The 22,483-nt window shown below is 39.6% G+C and overlaps 1 protein-coding gene and 1 long non-coding RNA gene across 2 annotated transcripts in view; one reads left to right on the top strand and one right to left on the bottom strand.

Annotated features, from left to right (window-relative positions):
• Negr1 (neuronal growth regulator 1) overlaps nt 1–22,483 on the top strand; it is a 704,443-nt gene that overhangs the window by 218,794 nt on the left and 463,166 nt on the right. The window lies entirely within an intron of this gene.
• LOC148119307 (uncharacterized) lies at nt 18,931–20,984 on the bottom strand. The gene is made up of 2 exons (XR_015735237.1): nt 20,892–20,984; nt 18,931–19,611 (listed from the first exon to the last, which is right to left on the bottom strand). It is a non-coding gene; the product is annotated as an uncharacterized LOC148119307 (long non-coding RNA).

The following is a 22,483-nucleotide window of genomic DNA, read 5'->3' as shown; positions in this document are numbered from 1 at the left end:
TGATTATGGGTGACGCTGCAAAACACCCTCACAATCCCTTCATCCGGAAGGACATTTGTTTTACTGGCCAATGTCATAAAAGTGTTCCTTTTAGAATTATGGGAGCTGATTTTCATTTTGATCTCCCATTTTTTCCCAGGTCCTAGGAATTTTGTGATACGTGGAATTCCCTTGCTTTATACAGCATTGTGATTTTGGCCTCTGAGGATTTCCTTCTCTTTCCTCCTGCTAAACTATACTTAAAATATTTTATCTTTTCTACCTGGGTATTATTTTCTTCACAATCTGTAATAATTTTTGCTGGAAACAAATAGGGAATATTGAAAAGGTCTTTCAAGTAACATAGCATCGCATTCAAATGATATTTGTAAGTGCTTTGCTTTGGTTCCTATTGATTTAGTCCCTCAGTGTGCTCACTGGAAAAGCAGGGACTCCATGAGTCCTGTGCGGCATGAAGTCTGTGACTCAGCTTCAGTACCTGAAGTGGTGAGCTCACATCCACGGGGAGCCTGTTGTAGTTAGGCAAAGAATGACTCTCATAAAGAAGCAATCTCACAGCTCTGGAAATAGTTTAAACACATGTGTTCCCCTTCAGATTTGCAGTGAGCTGTGGGACCATGTGCAGAAATGTGATACACGGCCTCTTAACTTAGCGATGAATCTGAACGGCTGTCCAGATCAATGGTTCTCAACCTGTGAGTAGCAGCCCCTCTCAAAACTTCTAAAATAATTGCATTATGATTCATAACAGTAGCAAGATTACAGTTATGAAGTAGCAACAGAAATAATTTTATGTTTGGAGCATCACCACATCATGAGGAACTGTATTAAAGGGTCATAGTGTCAGGAAGTCTGAGAACCACTGATCCAAGTCTCCCGAAAGAAGTGCCAACTTTAGCTTTACGACAGAGTCAGCTCGGAGATGACTTTTATTCCTGAAAGTCCCCTGTTGGTGGAGATGCATTCATTTAGATTTATTTTTTCCATCAATGGTACTTTTACTTGTAAAAGAATCCTGCTTTGTTATTCTTAGTTAATTTGATACAGGTGTGATCACTGCCCTCCATCCTGCTTTCTCTGTTCTTAGTGTGTAGGAGTGATTTGTACCTTAGCACTTGGTGATGCTGACGGGTAGGTATCCTGTGTCCTTGTGATGAATGCAGCATCTGCACATGTGACTGCCATGCGTGCTATAGTCGCCAAGATCCATTTCTGTCCCTTCAGTTAGACACACCTTGTCATTCCCGCCCACTATCTCTGGCTTAGAGTGAAGACCCCAGTATCGACATCAGTGCCTCCCCTTTTCCCACGTCATATCCGGTCCATGACGACAGGCATCCCTCTGTACTCAAACAACTTACTGACGCCTGTTTCTTCTGCCTTCCAAGGAGATTTCTTGCTTCCACTCCCAATCCATGCTCTTTGCAACTTAACACTGTTGGGAACTGAGGCTACTGTAACTGTTCTCCACTTAGATTCTGTCTGCTTTCTTATCATGCCCAATGAAAGCCTAAAATCATGACAAAACATGTCCCCAGTCAGCCATGCAGCCTCATGGGATTCCAGGATTTCTCTATAATATCAGCTTCCACCTGCTCTTCAGCCACCCAGGATAAGTTTTCCCTTATTCTGCATCACCTTCTTCATGGGAGTTGCCGTATTTGGTATTTTTGTTTTATCATTTTGACATTGTTTATTTTAGATGTTTCACAGATTAACTGTAAGTCACAATTGCCTGAGGACTTAATAAAAATTATGTTTGTGTATTTGTGTGTGTGCACATAACACAGTAGACTATTTCAATACCCAAGTCCAGAAAAACCTCAATAATAACCTTTCAATAGAAAGGAGATAGAGAGAACTCAGCCTTTAATTCTTGTTTAAAGGCTCTGGAGTACAGATCAATGATCGATTTGGTTTGTTTTCTTCAACATGCAGCAAACCATGTTCGTGAATGTTTGTTCTCTATTCCTAGAGCTTGAACATTGTTTGTGTAAAAGTAGAATTTCTACAGTATTCACAATTTTAAACCCTCAATTATTCCCTTCCATGCAGAATGCAAACAAACAAAAAAAAATGTGGCATTGTTAGTGGCTGTGAGAAGCTCTGAAGTTTGTGCTTCTACGCCCAGTTCTTCATGTGTTATAGAAATAAATGCATTAAATGAGCTAGACACAAATATGAATTGTCAAAAGCTCAGGGATCAACAAATAACTTTATCCTAAAGGGGCTTCCATTCTCACTACAGTGGTGAATTCCTATAGATTGCTGTGGTTTTGTAAATAGGAATATCCATGCCAATCTGGGAATCATTGTGAAATTAAGTAATCCCTGTTCTTTAATTCATTATAATTGAAACTTATTTTTTCAATTTTTTGTGGAGATATTTAAAATAACATCTCAGAGTCACTTCAGAAGACGCTTTTTTTCTTTAGACTATGACTAATTAATAGAAAACCAATTATGTGCAAAAGAGAATAACTAGATTGTGATAGAGTCACTAGAAATAACCACTACATCTGTTTGCTGTGAGCTTTTCCACAGGGAAAAAAATCCTGCTGAGTTGAAACTCCTAAAGTACCTTAGAAGATAAAAATATTGGATCATATAAAACTTCATTTTAATTTTAAAAAACCGATTCTTCAGTTTTTATTTTTTAACTCATTTTCTCAGTAAATATTCTTCGAAGTGAAAAGCTTTCAGGTACCCTGTCAAGCCCTAAGGCATTCACACATGTTTGGTGACACTGTGGAGCATTTTCTAGCATAGCTATCTAGGTGACAAATGCAAGTCAAAGGCCTTTTGATGGATGATTGGTACAATGTAGCAGGCTAGCAAAGCCGGACTCTTGTCTGCCCTGCAGCTCCCCAGTTCCCAGCATGCCTTGAGGCTCGATGATGCTCAAGCTGCTCCATACCAGTTGACCTACGCTGTTTTCATTCTCGCCATCTATCTGTTTGTATTTCCCGCTCCTCTAAATCCCCTTGACTTCTACATATGTACGTCAATGTATATGCTGAACTTACAGCTGTATGTATCCATGACTCATAGCACAGTGTTCATGCTCTCCCTATAAAATGAAACCATATAGCTTGGGAGTTTATGCCTACAGCAATATGACATGCAATGCTTCATTCAATAAATCACTAGTTTGTCCTTCACACTTAAAGCTGAAAAAGAAGCTAATTATATCCTCTTATGAATAATTGTGTTGATAATTTAGTTAATTGCAAAAGGAAAACAAAACAACAATAAAAAAATAACAAAACCATAAGTTAGAGTTAAGTGGTCACAATAATGGAATTTCTAGAAAGACCAAACCACTTATAGTACATAGTAAACACTCTTTGGTTGAACCCAAACACCTCAGGGTTAGGAGTGTAAATTTCTATAAGTAGTTGTTACCAACTTCCCAGTGTTAGGGCTAATGTCCCCATAGGTAAACGCACTTAGATGTCAAAGCATCATATATCGTGGTTACTCTGCCTTCATCTTGATAGTGTTACGGACAGCTCTGTGAATTTTAAATTTCACACCCTACCCGTGTGTGTCATCTCCCAGGTGGTTGGTTACCAAGCCTCTTGTGTTTTGCAGGCCAACAGATGTAGGAGGGAGAGGGGGTTGCAGAGGGTAGCGTGGTTATCACTCTCAAACTTGGATCACCCAGTCAAACCAACTTCTCAGATCACTTTCTCTATCTGTGAGAGGGGCATGCATATGGTGAGCAGTGATTCAGTAACTCAGTCATGCACTGACACATCTTTAACAATTGCAATAAAGTATTTGCCAGGCCTTTCAAGCAGCCAGTGCGAGTCCCACTCATGTTCAGTTTCCTTGGATTTTATTTCCTTACCTTTCAGCTTAAATTCCTTCTTCTCATCAAGTCAGCTTGTTTATTTCTGTAAGTACAAAACCAAATCAGCCAGGGAAATGTTAAGAAACTTGCTGAATTTAAACAGATATTAAATATAAAACTGTAGCATAAAAGTGATCCAGAATGAAGACGAATTCCATAATTTGAGGAAATTGGCTTAAAATAAAAGCCCCAGTTGCTGATTTTGCTCTATTGTGAACCAGACATTTTCTCAGCTTTGGTCTGTACAATTCAGTAGGAGACCACCATAGTTCTCCGACATTACGGTTGTGAACCCCTAGTCATCTTGGCCATGGGGAAGGGAAGACAGGATGAGCAGTGCTTGCAGTGTGCTGGCTGCCCATCACAGGCTTTTAGAACATTCTAGATGTGAACACTCAGGCTGATAGGACAATAAAAGACAAATTTTATCACCATATTTTAAAAATATGTGTTTATTTTAAAAGAGGATAAACACACTAATGCACTGCATATTTCATACTGTTTTTAAGGCAAAATAAATTTCTGATTTCACTTAAAAGTTCCCAATGAGTAATTACATTCAGTAATTGTAGATTCTGAATATGTTCATATGACAAATTCTCATTTACACATTATATTCATATGTACATACATGTGTATATAATCATGTTTCCTTCTTTTAAAAAAGGAAAAGCAAAAATTGCTAGTATGGTTGTCTGAGATTGCTCAGTGGATATCAGCAATGCTGAGAACTCATAGTACTATGTGCAGCCCAGTCTAACTTGAACTTCTCAGAATACATCATTACAAAACAGCATTGTAATGCCGTGTAAACGACAGCTAAATGCCAGTGCTTTGGGGCTGTGTTTGTGAAAGAATCCATCCTTGTGACTTGTTCTAGACAGCTTAAGCTCAGGCAAATAGGAAGAGCTGTTACATGTCAGATCCCCTATAATTAGTAGATATTCCTGTGCAAAGATGACATCACAATTAACCTAAAAATACAAGTATTTATTTAATATTTATTTGGGGGTTTTGGAGATGGGGTCTTCCTGGATAGCCTTGGCTTAGGATCAAGTATGTGAATTGAAAATAATCCTTCTTCTGCTTCCAGAGGAGCTTAAACTCAAGTCAAGAAAGGACTAACAATGATAGCTAAAGACTACGGTATCAGTGTCTAAGAATACCTTCTTTCCAAGGGAATTAATTTGTTTTAATTGTGAAATGTTTTTCTTTCTCCTTTAATTAAAGATGAATAATTTTGCTGGGTATAGTAGTCTGAACTGGCATTTGTGTTTGTAGAACATCCAGTTAGGCCCTTCTAGCTTTCAGAGTCTCCATTAGAAGTCAGGGTATTATTCTAGTGGTTATCTTTTATGTTATTTGGGCCTCTTCCCTGGCATTTTTAAATATTTTTATTTCTGTACATTTAGTGGTTTTTCTTAATACTGAATTTTGGAAAAGTTCTTTTATGGCCATGTTGACTTGCTTTTCTGTATGCCTTCTGCATCTTGATATTCATCACTTTATTTAGGTTGGAAAAACTTTCTTGTACAATTTTGTTAAAAATATTTTCTGTATCTCTGACCTGGGTTTCTTCTCCTTTTTTTCTATATCTGTTATTCATAGAGTTATTCTTTTCATAGTGTTCCAGATTTCCAAGATGTTTCGTGCCTGATTTTTTTTAATTTAATATTTTCTTTGACTGAAGTATCTTTTTTTCGTGCCTTGTCTTTGAGACTTAATATCATTCCTTCCACATCTTTTAATGTGCTGGTAAGGTAGAAAAGAAATGAGAATGTGTAAAATGATAATGGTATTTATTAGGTAAAACCTGGAGCTCCTAACAGAGTCAAACTTTATCATTTTTCAAGTTAGGAGCTTTCTAGTAGTTTCTTTTATAGCGAAGTCTTCCTTAGATGAGACAAGGTATAATAATGTAGCAGAAATGGAACCAGTGTAATGTTTATAGTACAGACTGAATAGCACACACTAAGCAATCAATAAACACCAGTTATCACGATGACAGTATTGACAAGTACCACTTCCGAGGGAGATGTTGTGTAAGTGGTACATCTAAGAAACGCTGCCTACGGGATAGTAGAACTGCTTATTAAAACCACCTTCAGTGATTCCTGAAGCTTTAAAAATGTTAACGTGCATTGTGACTCTCTTGAAATTCTACAGTCTAAGTTTACTTAACTATGAAAACCCTACACCATTTTTTGCCCACAGAACATCTCTTGCAATGGGCATCCCCCCCATAATTTTTAAATGATTTCTTAAGAAAATTATAACTATTATCACCATGCATGCAAAACTCAGAATGCTTAGTTTTTAAGTGCTTGAATTAAACAAAACGCAGGCGAGCTATCAAATATCAGAGTGGAGGATGGTTCACAAGTGAGTGGTCATGATGATGTCAATCAGGCAGGCAGATTATTTTAGGGAAAATTTTAACTACATCAAAATCACTGTATCTCAGGACATTCTAGATGCTCTAACTTAACCTCTAACTGATAACTTATAATTTCACCTACTGCTACTGTTGCTTTTATAGATCTGTTTGATTGCAAACACTGTATATTATCAAGAACACATATACTTCAACATGGACATTTACACAAGAAAATTTACCTCCCACTATGGACAAAAGGACAAAGATTACATGAGAAAAGACAGACCAATTTATTAACTCACAGCTGCGGAAAAAAAAATCTCTGCATAGGGGAACATGGTTAAAGAATGCTTGTCTTTTACCTCAAGAATAATTCAGGGGGTGATGGGAACAAGAAGTGATTAAATAAGGGAAAGATAGGTTAATAACAAAGTATATCCAAGTCTGTTTTGTCTCAAGAACGTACTAGATCATAAGTCATTCTCTTTGGGTCAAAGTCTTTCCATGGATGCTGAAGGTGTTAGTCTTTCTTCCCATGTTCAGAGCAACCGAAGTGGTGTCCTTTCTTCTCATTGCTTTTTCCTCTGGGCTTCATAGCAGCAAGCCTGCTTGTATCTGTCCTGTTTTTGGTTTAGTGGGTCTTGCAATCTACACTTTTGGAAAATACACTTTCTTTTCTTTGAAAGCAAAAGTACAGACAGTAGTGCTTGTTTGTTTGTGTGTTTGCTTGTTTGTTTATTGATTGGTTGATTTGTTGGTTGGTTGATGATTTATTGGTTGTTTTTTTTTCATTATAACTCCAAGTTCTTTAACACAGTAAGGCCTTGGGCACACTCTATGCTCTAAAGCATCACCAAAGTCCTGAAATTCCTACTCCTGTGTATCCCTACATACTCCAGGACATTGATGTGGGAGAATTGTCTGTATTCTGTCAATCATATTTTAATAAAACGCTGATTTGTCAGGCAGGCAGTATAGGCAGGAAAGCCAGACAGAAAGTAGAGGTGGAGCAAAGAGACTGGGAGTATCCTGGGAATCAGGAATCTCCCTCCGCAGTTCTGCCCAGACCACCGGAGAGGAAAGATGTACGCTGCCCCACTGGAAAAGGTACTGAGCCGTAGGCTAACGTAGATAAGGATTATGGGGTAACATAAGTTATAAGAGCTCATAAGTAGCCTGACCTAATGGGCCAATCAGTTTATAATCTTATGGGGTCCTGTGTGTGATTTTCCTTGGGAGTTGCCAGCTGTGGGGTACTGGGTGGGACAGAACCCCAACAAGTCGGCCCTCATGTTACAGGACATCTTATTTACATCTATTCCTCTGTGAGCGCTCATGTACTTGATCTCCCACTCAGGGTCCCACTTCAACATTGCTAGTTCTGGAAGCTTCCAAACTCCTTAGATTTGGAGCCAAAGTTGATTTTCTCTGAATCCCATGGTCCTGTCTACAGAACATAAGTCCTTTGTCCTTACGTAAACCAGGATGCCATAGAGTTCCACGATGCCGTGTTTCAAGCTCTAATTTCTACAGTCTGCAGAGCACACAGTCTATACAGTCATCTGTGGGAGTTCCTTTCTATGCCTGGAAGTGTCAGATGTTTGAGGGCAAACACTGCAGCTCATTAATTCCTGGCATGTCTGCGGATTCTTGCTTGAGCTTCTTTATTGGCTGTAATGACCTCATTGTGTATTAGGAAGTATTTCATCCAGGGGATTAGCCTGAAGGTGTGAGAGCTTTCTGGGTTTACCACCTAGATCTGTGTTTGATCTGCTCAGTCATCAGTAAGTAAATTAGTGTTATTACATAAAGTTAAACTCTCCATTCTTGGAGCTATTCCTCCCTCCACTGTTTCTTTCAATTATTCTAATATCCACTGTATGCTACATAGGCCCTTGCCTGTAATGAGCATCTAGGATGTGCTGAGCTCCTCTGAATTCTCACTATTGTCTCAGGACTCCACGGTCTTCTCTATTTGTTTTATCCATTGCACTGGGTTTCTGTGTCTAGTGCCTCCTTATGGCAAGCTGGGGATGTGTTTTCAAGATTTGCCATGCCAAGCTTCAGTCCCCTTCTGTGCCTAAGACTGACCCTCTTAGCCTAAGCTAAGGTTCTTTAGAGTTGCAGACAGCCCTGCTTGCAGAGAAAATCCCCCGCCATCCTCTGAGACAGGGGATATAAATAGCCAGGGGAGAACTTCACAGGGCTTGAGTTGAGCCTGGCAGGTACATAGAGTTATGTACTGCGCATAAGGCAGAAATGGCATTTTTACCCATTTCCATCACATTCTCTTCAGGGAACAGAAGGAGGAAAAAGGAAGAGTATGACTTTATACTAATTAAAAAGATAGAGACAAAAATACGCATTCTGTAATTGGACATTTTATGGGCACCATTTTTTTCCTTTTTTCCCCTTTTCTGCTACTGCCCAGCAACCCTGTCTTCCCCCTCTACATACAGGAGGAGAACATCATTTTTTTCATCTTTCTCTAACTACATCTTACCTGACTTACAAGTGTGGAATGTGGGCCTACCTACGTGGTCAGAATTCTTCATGGCTGTAAAGACTGGCTTTCATCTGATTTTTTTGCCATTAAATGAAAAACACCTGTTTTGACCTTTTTTCCTTTCTTTTGTCCAGTGGCAAATGCAACTGACAGGTTAGCAGGAGAGTGGCATCACGAATTCTCAGTCATTATATTTTTAAATACCTCCTCCCCCCCTCACTCTCTCTCTCTCTCACACACACACACATACACACACACACAAACACACACACAGGCTTTTTGTTCTTGTTTTTGTTCTTGTCTTTCCTCTATGTGTCCTTTTGACAGCCAAGATGATTCTTATTGTATATCCAGTCTGTGCTTTTAGGAGACAGGAATTCTTCACTTACCTGATTTAACTAGCAGTAGCTTGCTGTGTCTGACCTCACATTTAGATCTGTCCTTAAATTACAATACCTGGATTTGTTTCATTAATCCCCTAAGATCACAATGCCTTTGATATGTCTGTGTTGGCAGATGCTGGAGAAAAATTCAGGGAAAGTACCTGATTGCCACTATTGAGTGTCTTGGCATGTAATGCCTCCTAGATCCAAAGCTTTAATGGGCTGCGGTGGGGAGCAGAATCCCGGGGTCTTGAATGGAGAGCCTCGTGGGTTGCTCGCAGTGCCTCAGACTTTAGGACACACATGTCCATTCCCAGATGACAGCTGGTTAGCACTCTGAAGAGTATGCTATCTAGAGTTTATTTTTAATCTGAAGATTGTGCTTTTGATAAATATAGAAAAACAGCATCTAAAAGTGGAATGATTTTAAAAAAGAAAAAAGAAAAACAGAAGTTTGGAAAAAGTATGCTTCTTTTGGATTTAAATGAAACTAAAATTAGAATCTTATGTAAGAATCCATATGTGAGTGTTCCCAAGAGCATAGAGCACCCAGGAAAGGCAGCATCCCTAACATGTGAGGGACACGGGATGACGTGCTACCTTGATGGCTGAGGTGATGAGGAGGAGGAAGGGCCTGTGTAATTGAGTCCTGGTTGTTTTTCTTACAGCAGCAACAGGGAATTGTGAAAGCAGCTGATGTTCTGTTACACAGCACGGCAGGCAGGTGGGTTTAGCAATTCCTGGCAGTGGTGTGCCTGAGGAAAAGGTTCCAATGAAGATCTGTCACTTCTGTACCCTACCCAAAGTGATTCCTGAGGGTACAAAACTCAACCCAGCAGGTCCCTGGCAGATACTGAAAATGGCCCAGGGCAAAATAGTTTCTTCTCAGAGTTACCATGAACCTCTCACTCCGGACAAGCTACACTAAGCACCAGGTTAATTACGGAGCTGCACACAATACAACATACAGACCAGCATTCAGCCTTAGCCACTTCACAGTGGCACATCTTAGAGAAACCCAAAGCCACGGTTTTTCTGTATATGAGCTGTGATCCTTCATCTGGCCCTGTGGGCAGATGAGAGCCTTCTGCAGTCAAGTCGCTTGCCTGGGCCGTAGACTCTTACACAGAACACATGGGGTGTGCTGACATGTACTGGCGACTCATGAGAGGGAAACGAAAGTGATGTGTTAGAACAGAAAGATGCTAATAATACGGAAGCAGAGATGCTCTGCATTTTTCATCTTTGGTCTGGGGACACTGCAAAAATATTTCTAACAAGACTGTTTTTAAGCTAAGACCTGGGTACAGTAAGTCTGATGAACTCAGTTTACTCTCTTTTACGGAGGTGGTTCATGACAGTCAGCATCCGTTCAAATCACCAATGAACTCAGAAATCTGCACCCCAGTTTTGCATACAGTGAGGTTGTAGTTCAATTTAGTGAAATTATAGGTGAAATGTCTCCATTTATTTATACAATTAGATCATTTACCTACGTACTGGGCTTCCTTCATTCTCTCTCCCCCACACTGAAACGCTTACCCTCTGTCACACAAGCCTCCTATGACTCGATGATAAATGGTCCACTGGACTTGTCAGCCTCAGAAAGAAAAAAAGAGCTGACAAGGCACAGAGTATCAAATTAAGGATGTTAGTGTGTTTTATGAAGAATAAACCAGAAATATTCCTTGATAGATAGATAATGATGGGGATCTTCAGAATATGCCCTGGACAAATTAAACAGAATTATTCTTATTGTATCAGTTCCAAACATACAGGATTTTAACAAAAAGAAATAATAGTGGATTCTTCAAAACCTCACTTTTGTGTAGGAACTTGTTCAGCTCTGCCCTGTTCCCCTCTCTCCTGCCGCCTACAATACCTGATTTTTGCATGCCAGTGGCGACAGACAATGGTAGCTTAACATGGCCCAGCCAGAAGAAACCTGTGCTGGCTGGAGACCAGAGCCTCCTCCAAGCACCTTGGCCTCCCTGCTGCCAATCAGCAAAGCTCACACTGAGCTTGACCCAGAAAATCGGTTACACGGGAAAAGAGAAAATTTCTTCCTGCCCCCCTGCTGGCCCCTGCTCTTGTGTGCACTTTTTCACTCTTTGGACTTAGAAAGAGCAGAAGAAGTTTTAAAAGGATTTAATGCCTGTCTTCACTCTGAGATACTCATTTCAAAAAGGAACCCCAAACTTTAAAAATGTGTAAAAAGTTATGAAGGAAATGGCCAGTCATATATTTAAACTCCAGGACATGAACCCATGTAAATGAGATCTGGTGCAGTCCAAACTTCTGTCTTAAAAAATTGCATTTTTAAAAAAAAAACCCCAGTGTTGTTTATTTCATTCTTTTTCATGTGTGGGTGTTTACTTGTATGTGTTTGTGTGCCATCTGCGAGCAGTACCTACGGAGGCCTGAAGAGGGTGGTGGATCACTGGTTGTGAATCATCATAAGAGTGCTGTCAGCCTACCTTAGGTCCTGTTGTTACAGGGCACTAGTTAGTTCCCAGCCACTTAGCCCCAAATAATCACAGAAACTGTATTATTTAAATCACTGCTTGGCCCATTAGCTCTAGCTTCTTAATGGTTAACTCTTACATATTAAGTTAACCCATTTCTATTAAGTTGTGTATTGCCATGTAACTGTGGCTTACCAGATAAAGTTCCCAGTGTCTGTCTCTGGCAGGGCTACATGGCTTCTCACTAACTCTGCCTTCTTCTTCCCAGCATTCAGTTTAGTTTTCCCCACTTACCCCTATTCCCTGTGTAGGCCTAAGATAGTTTTTTTATTAACCAATGGTATTTACAGCATACGGAGGGAAATCCTATATCATCTCCCCTTTTCTGTTTAAATGAACAGGAAGGTTTTAACTTTAACATACTAAAATTACATATAACAAAACAGGTATTAAGCAAGAATTGCAGTTACAATATTTATATCTTCTTTATCTTTAATCATAACTAAGGAAATGATAACTATAACTATAAATTCTTTAACTCCATTAAAGACTCTAGAAGGATATAATATTACCTAAGTAAATAGGAAGTACATTGTGAGTAACTTCCGAAACTCTAGAATTGACAGAGACATCTCGTTGCCTGGACAGTCACCTAAAGTTCTTTTGTACCATTGGGGCACCCATCTTCAGCCTACAGGCCCATAGTATCTAGCAGATTTTTTCACGAAGCAGAAAATTTCAAAGACAGTTCCACCTATAGTGGCAGTTTGTTAGTCACTTTTTTCTGTGTCCTGCAAAATGTCTAGCAAACTCATTCATGAAGCAGGAACCCCGAGTTTAGCAGTCATTTCTCTGCAGGTCCTGTGTGTCCAGTTCATCAAGCAGTACAGGCAAGAACAGTTTTTTTTGCCCAAATGACTAAACAACTCCATAAAGTGCCTCTTTGATGCCCATCATCCTCTTGAAGTAGATTGGTGCTGCCAGGAGCAGTTGTGTCTTACTGTCATGAAAAGTCCTAAATTCTTAAAACATTTTAAATGCCATATTCTGAAGGTCTCTGAAAGATTTGAAGAATACCTAACTACCTGAAATATATCTCCATATATTTAGAAAACCTAACATGAATATTAGCTTCTCTATTATAGATGACTCCCTATTAGCCTAAATTTCTTAATTATACATCACATTTTTAAATGAGCTGCATATACAATACCCTAATCAAGATCATAAATACATATACACAGTATAACAAAATTGATCTTAAATTTGTATCAATAAACCAAAATTCATACCAATGCAAATCTCTATAGCAAGTTCCTCTGCAATAACATACATTTTCCTTAAACATGAGCTTCTCCAGTCCATTTTAGTGTAAAGAACTTGTTATTTATTTAGAGTAAACATTTTGAACATTGAAGGTACTAGAGTTAGGTCTCATGATGGGAAAGAGAAACTTGGAGATGCAGGAACTCATTAAAACATAAAACTAAAGCAAAATTTGTGCCCTAACTCTTGTATAATCATTTATATATATGATATATATATATATAATATTATATAACATATATTAGTTCTGTTCCTCTAGTTAACATACATAAAATATATCAAAACTAATAATAATAATAAAGCTATTATCAGAATATATATCATACTATATATGTTAGGTCTATTATATTTGTTAGTTCTGGTGTGTGTGTGTGTGTGTGTGTGTGTGTGTGTGTGTGTGTGTCTTAAAAGGGATTTTTTTAGAGTGACTTATAGGTGGTTATGGTCCAACTAGTCCAAAAATGATCATATTTGATGGATAGGACAAGAATCCAGTAGTTGTTCAGTCAATTGTAGTAGAATTTTTCAATGTCTTAGCTCCTAACTCCAGCAAAGGCATGTCTCAGTGTCAGGATAGATTAACTTGCCTACATGAATGAGGTCAAAGAGTCAAAATACAAACTCTTTCTTCTCCCATGTCCTCTGTGTGGGCTGTCACCAGAAGGTGTGGCCAGATTTAGTATAGGTCTTCTTACCTCAAATGATCCAATCAAGAAAAAATCCCCTCTCATGTGTGCCCAGCTGCTTGGGCTTTCGTTGATTCCAGATACAGTCAAGCTATCAATTCCAGATATAATCAAGTTGACAACCAACACTGGCCATCACAACCCTCTACCACCATGTTTTACTTTGCCCTTTCATAAAGGAGCCATCATCCATGTTCATGCTTAAGCCTCTGTGATGGTAAGGTTGCTACAGAGACCAGGTCTGCAGGAACTTTTTAAAGGCAGCCTAGCCCAGTTATGGCAAGGAGCCCCACTACACATCTTCTCATGGTTGTCTGGAGGAAGTCAGGACAATAGAAACTGGATTCACCACACAGGATTGGAGTAGAGATGTTACCATTTTCAGTGGAACTTTTCTGAAAAGCTTCCTGAGAGTAATTGCCATGCCCACTCCCCATCTCATTATGCAGTTAGACTCCTGGCTAATTACCTGGAGCTTGATGTCAAAACAGACAACCTATCTGACACATGTGGCCCTGTCCTTCCTCCCTGACATAGAGGTGACCCTCTTGAGCCATGCGTTGCCCAGGACTGAATATAAGCAGGCCACTTGGTTTGTGGTGCTAACATTCAGGAAGAAAAGTAATTATTTTAGTAGAACATGTATCACATTTGTGGAAGAGAATTTTCATTCTAGGATTTTAAATGCACTGGGTGTTCCTTCTTTGCCTGTGAGGCTTGGAAGTTCTTTACTGGGCTAGCTTATCTTCTTCACAGGCTCTTGGTGCTGACAGAGCTGGGACACTGTTATAGGCTAATGGAAGTGGACGCCCAGAAGTGCCAATGTGCATTAGGGAAATGGAAATCCATTCTGCTTCACGGGTGAATTTACTCTTCTCCAGAGATAGAATTCATTTGCATATTTTATTTCAATATATGTGAGTTCGCTGGGAGAGGTTTGAAATTAAATAAATGACATGATTAAACGGCAGACATAATAATGGCAAACCTGACAGCCCATTGTGAATTTAGCTTTCCAAAGGAATTTAAACCTTTGATATGTTTGGTGGTAATGACACCTACCCTGTGAGAATGAGTGCCAGGGCACAGGAGATGGCTGGGGAACAGGAAGACATGACTGATAAAAATGGCACGCAGCACTCACTCACAAGGGAACGTCCAATAGGTACAGGGAAGTGGTGAAAATGGAGGCACTTGATTATGCAGTTGGGTCTCCTCAGTGATTTTTCCTTCCAAATAGCTTTCCTGAATCTATATGTGTGATTGTTTCCTGACCAAAATCACGTCATCACAGATATCACTGAAAGCATCTCACAGGTCGCTAAGTTGTTTTAGGTGATATGTAATCCTGATTTACTCAACATTCATCACAATCAAGCTTTACAAAACTACATGGAAGATAACTCATCAAAACAATCAGATTCTGTGTTTTTAAGGTAGCCATTTATTGTAACACAATCCTAATTGCTCTTATTAAATAAAAACCCAGAGTCAAATATTAAAGGCTGACAGCTGTATGATCAGAGAAGCAGAACAGCCAGCCACTAGTTCTTACCTCTACCAATGCTCAGACTGGATAGGTAAGATTTCGCCTCTACAAATCTTCAATCTGAATTCCTTGAGTTCCTGCCTCATATATTCCTCCTGCCATATATTCCTCTCTCTGCCCAGCCATACCCCTTCCTGTTTCCACCGCCCTAGTGCTGGGATTAAAGGCCTGTGATTCCCAAATACTGGGATTAAAGATGTGAGCCACAACTGCCCAACTCTCTTTTAGACTGGATCAATTTTCTGTAGCCCAGGATGGCCTTGAACTCACAGAGATCCACCTGCCTCTGCCTCTGCCTCCCAAGTGTGGGAATTAAAGGTGTGTGTCATCACTGCCTGGCCTCTGTAGCTAACTGATGACCAGCTCCACCCTCAGATCTCCAATCAAACTCTATTTGTTATAGCACAAACAAAATAGTACCACCCTTTATATGTTTCTGAAAAGGGGAAATTTAGATCTATCTAAGGTTAAAATATGAATTACCAAATTAAAAATCATTAATAATGCGAATTGCCATGGTCTTTAATAGCATGTAAATAGTTGTAATTTAAGGACAGAGAGCATCTTTTCCTTGAGAATGTGAGTTAGGCTTAGGTTTGCAGCATCCCGCAGCGGCCGTCCTGGTCGTAATGACTGCAGCATTCCTTCTGTCCTGGCGTAAGGTGGGATATCCTGAATTCACGGTGCCCATATCATCTTGCTTGTTTCCCACTCTTCTTAGTTCTCCATAGGAAACCGGTATCACAGCCTGGCAAACAGAGCTGAGAAGCACAGTGACTCGCTGTCAGCACTCAGATCCGTTTTTGTGTCCTGGCGTGACCATGCTGTATAATGATGGCTGCCTTAGCTGCCAGGGCTTGACCTGCAAAGAGCAGTCAGTGAGGCCAACAGGAATCCACTCATCTCAGTCTCCATGTAATCCAGGATCCAGGATGAAGAAGGAGTTGCAAGTTCTTCTTCATATCACCACCTTAGAGTCTATTTCTAGGTGTGCCATGGGCAGTCATTGTAAGCTGTCTTTGTTCCCTTCGTATGAATCCAGCTCTGAGTCCTTAGACTCAAAGTACACTGATCTCCAAGGGATTGAAATGATTATGGAATCACATTTTTTCTAGTTGCCATATTCTAAACCAAAGCACTATTGAAGATTTTTCCAGATATTAAAACATTTTTAAAATTTTACCATACCAAGTAGGTGATGGTATATGTGTATATCACAATTGTCTGCATAAATGTCATAAAATTTCTATAATGCAGATTTAAATGCTTCCAGTTATTATAAATTGTCATCTTTTTATTGCTGTTCAGAATTCATACATCTCTATATTTTATATATGTATATATAAAGCATGCATATATAATATATGTGTATATATAAAACTTGTATATGTAATAAGCCGTAACTTAAATGATTATGAATATAATGCATAATGGGCAAAGAAAGGATAGAAAATGGTCACGGAAGTTGCTGTGTAAAGCCGCCCTTGGTTATGGGAAGCTTGGTCACCCAATGGTCACCTCTGCTTCTTTCCTCCCCAGTGTCTCAGCTTTGCTTGGTCACCCAGAAATCAATAAACAAGATAAAGGATGCCCTTATTTCCTACCCATTATTTTCTGATTCATTGGTCTGTGAACTGACCTGTAGCCCCATGAAAGGGGCTCGAGCTCCAGAATAGAGATAAGATGCTTTTTTAAAAGTCAATCATAGGCTTTATGACAATCATGAAATAGAATAAAACACTCCATTCTGGTATTCCTACAGTTGAGTTTCCTCTGTGCTAAACTGAATCTGGGAAATTCCACAGAATACATGGTTTGGATTACTTATTTATTTATGTATCTATTCGTATGCTGGTTTTAGGTCATTTCTGCACCAAGCTTATATGAACCTGCCCCAAATGAAGGAGAGATTCATGTGCTCAAGTGAAAATTTAGTGCTGCAGAACATCCATCACTGCCTCTCGTTAGACTATTCCTTTCCTAAGCCTCCTATTTTCCACCTCCTTAAAAACACCAAATCTTAGCTTTCAGATTTTGCTAAGGTTGTTTGATACACTGACCCTGCTTTCTTTCCTTGTGTTTTATTTTGTCTACAACCACCGCCAGCCCTTCGTTATTTGGCTTTCTAATTAAGTGTTACTTGGGTGCTCTCTGAGTGGCTCTGGTGTCTGCTGGAAGTCTGAATGCCGCCACACTGCTTCAATGTGGATTCGGGTACACAAGTGTGATATTTACAAGGCTCCCTGCAAAAGTCAATATTGTACCCAGCAGAGCAGAAAAGAGGCCGGGCTGTCAAGCCTGACCTGCCAGCCTGACACCCACACCAAGGAAAGAACCTCTACCTTTTTAGTGTTCTGCAAATATAGCTCTGTGCATGTGACTATCTGAGTGCAGATCTGAGTTTCTGTCTCGGCATCACTGAGATGTGTGTGTGTGTGTGTGTGTGTGTGTGTGTGTGTGTGTGTGTGTGAGAGAGAGAGAGAGAGAGAGAGAGAGAGAGAGAGAGAGAGACAGAGACAGAGACACAGAGAGAGAGTGACACAGAGAGAGCATTTTGTGAGCGTGTGTGATTATGTGTGTCTGTATGCACATGTGACAGTGCAAGTGTGTGAGTGTGTGTGTGTGTGTGTGTGTGTGTGTGTGTGAGAGAGAGAGAGAGAGAGAGGGGGGGGGGGAAAGAAAGAGAGCATGTGTGTGTGAGCGTGTGTGCATGTGCTTGAGTGTGTGTGCATGTGAGATGTGTGAGAGTGTGTTTCTGTGTGTGTGTGTGTGTGTGAAACAGAGAGAGAGAGAGAGAGAGAGAGAGAGAGAGAGAGAGAGACTTGCAGCTATTTGAACTCTGCCTTTTCCTAAGTGCTACTTTCAAACCACTCTATGGGTGAATAGCAGGTACAACTTCCTCAATATATTTTCTTCATGTGCTTTTTCAGATTGTGACCCATTAGCAGCCATTACTGCTAGCAAGCCTAGGGACATAGAGCTCTGGGCTGCGTCCTTTGCCTTGGCTTGAGGAAGCCACGAGAGATCTGTGGTAAACTCTCTGTTGCCATTTGCAAAGAATAATTAATGAATTGCTGAGTTGCATTTTTAAAAGTTGGTATTGATTTGCATTTAAGAGTAGACAATCAATATGGCATTATTGATTAGCAATAAAACCATGAAAGTTTTATATTTTTTCCTTATCTTATGTGGTTCTGTGACTCCAGCACTCTGCCACCCAACCCTTCAGGCCCCTATGGAAGGAGCACTCATTCCAAGGTAGATATTCTGCACCCTTCTCCAGTCTCTAACAGAATCCATCTCTGCATCTTCACTGGACCGCAGGCCCCTGGAGACGGCATGAGGAGATGTGTAACTTGCGCTCCCTCATGTCAGTCAGGATTTTTCCTTGTTGAGGTGGCATTGCTCGTCCACAGCAAGGTGGACACTACTCGGAACTCAGTGGAAATGGCAGGATGCTGTGAACTGGTAAAGTTGTCGGCAGCCATCCCACCAGCTCATTTTAAAATACCGGGGATGCACTTTTTTTATGATTTCATAACAATTTCCACATCTTTAAAAATGTCTCACTAAAATACTATTGGTCATCGATAAAAATGACTTTTGACAATTTCTAATGTGGCTTATCTCCCACGTAAAATGATGTGAAGTCAGGGCAGGAAGAGGATAAGTGCAGGCTCAGATTAATCTTCTTATAAAAAAGCTAATTTTTAATGCAGGCAGGAAAAAAACATCATGTTAATCTTAGGAAATCTCTGACAAAAAGGAAAAAAACCTTTAACAAGAAGAGAATAGAATTTTTTATTACTTTCCTAATTTCAAAGTCAAAAATTTTATTTTAAAAAACTGTGTATTCTCTGCAACTAGAAAAATTGCAGTGTGGATTTTAGTGTTGATTTTGCATTGAGGATTTTTGGGGAAAAGGCACGTTTGTATTTTGAGGATCACATCTTCCATGGAGCATGAGTCCATGGAATTCAGAACTTCTCCCTCCCTCTTCCCTGTTGTCACTAGAAACTGGCTTTCCATCCCTTCAAGGCCCTGGCTATCTGACAGCTCCATGCAGGGACTGTGATCAGTGTTTGCAGCTTCCTCACTGCCGAAGAGCTGGCCAGTGCCCAGTACCTGCTTTTCATCGAGTCTTATTTCCATTGTCTACTATTAGATAATACACTACTAATATTTCTATTTTCAACATTTCCGTGGATTGTGTTTGTAGAACGCCATGTGCTGGGATCTCGCAAAGCACCATGCTTGAAAGGAAGCTTTTCAGTGTTAAAAGGCACACTGAGTTCCAGAGGTTTACTCAGTAATAGCAGGCACACTGATTTCCTGTGATGCAGACTCTGCTCCAGAATGCAGCCTCAGGTTCTGTTCTCAGAGCAGATCAGGTCTCAGAGGCTGGATGTGCTGAAACCAATAGAGTCCAGGAATAAAGCAAACAGAAAAGCAAACGGCAAATGCTGCAGAAAAAAAAAAAACACCTTCACATGGTCTGGCAAATTTCTCATCGATTCCCTGTTAGGTGCTATTTAAATAGAAAATGGGCTTTGTGACATATAGCATTAAAAAATTAATAAAGTAATTTTTCAAACTCTAGGTGTGATAAAATTAAATGAAATTCCCCTTCTGATGTATGGTGGTAACCATTTACCTTAAACAAAAAGTGCTTTTAAATCTAAAAGCAATGGAATATATTTAAGAGGAAGTGGAGTTTCAAATTATATTATCAGTTACAGTAAGTTGATAAAGCTTAAAAGGTGTAAATTTTCTCAACAATTTCCCCCAGATCTACTGTATCTGTAAATGAAAACATTATTACAGAGAATCAAACATAATTAGTAGGAGTATTTAATATTGAGTAAAGATGCAATCAATGATACTTGTTTTAATTGTATTAATACTTAATTAACTTTATACAAGGTTCAAACTGACATGGAAATTAAAGACAATTTATGAAGAAAATGACCACAAGTCACAACCATTCTCAAAGAGGGGACAGCAGGATGCTGACGTTTTCAGAATGAATCAGACACAGAGTCCGAGGCTCCAGCTTGGGATTGGAATGCACACTGAAGACCTAGGCTGTACTGCAGTTTTTGGGAGTGCTGTCTTCAGCGCCTGGTTCATAACTAAGGCACGCAGAGTACACACAACTCACAGAAGAGTGGCCAACACACCACAGGGTTCAGTCATGACATTGACATTTGTAACAGAGGACTTTGTAAGAGAACAGACTGAATCAGACACAGAGACACAAGGAAAACACATTCACTAGTCACAACCCACAGCAAACCAGGTTTATAGCCAAGGCCTGAAGCTCAGGAAGAAGGCTTTGGATTCCATACACAAGGAAGTTGCCAGTGTCTATTGACCACGTGACCTCAGAGGAATGAATCCACAGCCTAGAGATGAAAGGGAAGCCATGGGCTCAAGGTACACATATACTTGGCTCATGGAAATTGGAAATGTGAACTTTAGACATTTTCAGAAGAAAGAATTATTGTGAGCAAAACAGATGCTTTAGACACAGCCACAGCTTAGAGCTGGAGCTGAGACCCACTTGTCCCTGCTGCATATTCTGGCCAATACACATCTTTTAGAATTTCTGGCATTGTGTCATCTTCTGGAAAAGAAAAGGGGAGAAAAGGTGTTGGAGACTGTCTGCAGGAAATAATGACGGGCATTATTAAACTTGAAAAGTTGAGGGAATAGAACGGGGTGTAAAACCCTATATACTTACCTGGCAGGGGAGATACCAGGATCACAAAGTTGAATTCTTAAGAATAGAAGAGATTTCCACGAGAAATGATGGCCTCCTTGAATCCTGGAGTGGGCATTCTTAGATTCTTTTCTAGCACTGTAATTCTGTGATGTCAAAATAATTGGAACTCAGAAAGAGTGTCTTAGAAATTTATTTCCGCCATTGACGCAAAACTGAAAAGGAAATAAAATTCTGCCATCTGTGCACTTCCTGAATGGGAAGGACAAGACCCAACCCATTTAATCATGTTTTCCACATTTGAGAAAATGGTCCTGATCATGTGATATTTCAGATCCTGAATCAAAATGTTTGTCTCACAGAGCACGGAAACAGAAGAGTCATCCCTCTGAGCTTTATCATTCCAAGTGGATATACTTCTTAGACATATGGATTAATACGTAATACTGGATATATATATATATATATATATATATATATATATATATAATATGTATGCACTTAGTAAACATAGCATTTACGTATGTTCTATACTGCAATCACAAACTATATTTCATATGGACTACATTATATACTTTATAATGTAATATTTGAATATGAACTGATTAAATATAGATATCGGCTCAAACACCACTGAAAAATACATCCTCGTGTTTACCCCTCGGACAGAAACCTTCTACAATATGAATTTGCTTTGTTGTTGTTGTTGTTGTTTGTTTGTTTGTTTTCGAGACAAAGTTTCTCTATAACTTTGGAGCTGGATTTTGCTCTTGTAGACCAAGATGGCCTCGAACTCACAGGAGCTCACAGAGATCCACCACCACCATCATGTGTCCCACGAGCACTGGGATTAAAGGCATGCACTGCCACCACCACCACCCAGTTCTTTTCTGCATTTTAAAAGCTGTATTGCGTGTGTGTGTGTGTGTGTGTGTGTGAGAGAGAGAGAGAGAGAGAGAAAGAGAGAGAGAGAGAGAGAGAGAGAGAGAGAGAGAGAGTTCTAAATATACATGCACCACACACATACATGCAGGAACATGGAGAAGCCAGTAGAAGGTGTTAGATCCCACAAGTGAAGTTACGGTTAGTTGTGAGCGACCATGTGGGTGCTGGGAACAGAACCGATGTCTGCTTCAAAATTAACATACTCTATTACACCTGTCCACCCCTCCAGCCCTGATATTCATTTCTAAATTTGAGGATATTAAAACTTTATTTTGAAATTGTTAAGTTCTACAAATGAAATAAATGTTTCAATGTAAGAATAATAATTAAAGAGGAATCTTGATATAACCGTGGAGAAGTAAAGGCATGATGTCGGAGATTATGTAAAGATTATCAGACTGTTCGTAGATGATATCTGCATGGCAGCCAGGCCTCCTCTACTTGGCATCTCTTCTGTTCATTTTGCAACAGTTTTGATGGTGATAAGTTTTTTTAAAAAAAAAAAACAGTAACAACAATAACAAAAAACTTTTAGATTTAAAGTCCAGAAATTCATGTTATGCATCAAAATTTCCAGGTTGGGTGACTAGGACTGTATTGATATTTGGAAACCTCAAAAGTTAAGAAATTTTGGAGTAATTTGGTTTTAGCCATATTGTCTGATAATG

This window comes from Myodes glareolus, chromosome 17 (genome assembly GCF_982192425.1).
Source record: "Myodes glareolus chromosome 17, mMyoGla1.1, whole genome shotgun sequence".
Classification (NCBI taxonomy): domain Eukaryota; kingdom Metazoa; phylum Chordata; class Mammalia; order Rodentia; family Cricetidae; genus Myodes; species Myodes glareolus.
The sequence above is the reverse complement of the archived record's forward strand: the minus strand, read 5'-3'. Positions and strand labels throughout refer to the sequence as shown.